The following is a 1,228-nucleotide window of genomic DNA, read 5'->3' on the forward strand; positions in this document are numbered from 1 at the left end:
TGCAGTTGCACAGGCTCCCAGTTCTTTAGGGGTGGGAATAGTGACAGTACCGCCAGTGGCTGCAATGTGTGAAGGTACAAAAGTTACTCAATAACATCACTTAAGGATTAAAGGTGATAAAGGAACTGAACCTGTAGTTGAATTATTCCTCAAAACTTTTTGGGCATGGCACTGCCCCTGCCAGAGAAATGTCTTGGCACTGTTGATCTCTTTTTGACATGAGGAGAGGCTCAACATGTTGTCCACCACTGTTGTCAACATGTTGTCAAAATGGGATAGTTTTTAAGTGGCGGAATACCCTGATGGAGGAGAAATGGGCACTTTCAGATGCAAAGGTGGCAAATCAAAGCTCTCTGCTATTCCTGTTATCAGTTAATACCTCCAAAACTAGACAAAAAGACAAAAGCAAGGACAGGATGTGGTGAGTCAACATACTGCAATGCCTTGAACACAGAAATATGCCCAACCACAAGATGCGACAATTTTGAACTCTGACCTTAGGGTTCCAGCCTTTCACATCAGTTGCAACTCAGGAAATGACAAGCCATAAAACTGGAGGGATTTACACCACCACTGGGTTATTGGGACTGGCACCTCTGGAGTTGTTGCCAACTGCTGCGTATAGAGTTATTGTGATGCAGAAACTGACCCCCTACTTCAGGTATCACTCCAGGGTCAGAGTCAAGCTGAAGCTTTGAGGAACTGGATAAATCAAGAATTTGGGTAAATCTATGCCACCTACACAGCAATACTAAATTTTTAAAAAAACAGACAATATCTGAGGTCAGATCACAAAACTCAAGGGAAAATGAGGTGTTAAGTGATGCCAATAATTAGAAGTTGCTTAATCAAGAGGGACACACCATTCAAATGCCTTGTCCTCGAAGAACACAGGTTAAGAAGCCAGTGGACACAGAGACTAGGGATTTCTGACAAAAGATGGTTTGCAACAGAAGGTAGAGATCATAATTTAAGTAAATGGGTTGACGAGGGGAACTACACTTTTATACTAGTGTGTCAAAAGAGTGGATGATGGCCCTCCCTGGTGGCGCAGTGGGTTAAAGCACAGCATTAAGAAGCTAAAACCACTTCTGCATGAGTTCGATTCCCGCCTGCCCCGGAGGTGACCACATGGCCCGCCCTGACCCGCCCGCTGCTCCCCTCAGCAGTGTACTTCGTCGATCTGCCTGTTCTGCTCCCCACTCTGTCTCTGGTGAAGCCTCTCGCC

Source organism: Condylura cristata, unplaced genomic scaffold (assembly GCF_000260355.1).
Source record: "Condylura cristata isolate star-nosed mole 26May11 unplaced genomic scaffold, ConCri1.0 scaffold00040, whole genome shotgun sequence".
Classification (NCBI taxonomy): Eukaryota; Metazoa; Chordata; class Mammalia; order Eulipotyphla; family Talpidae; genus Condylura; species Condylura cristata.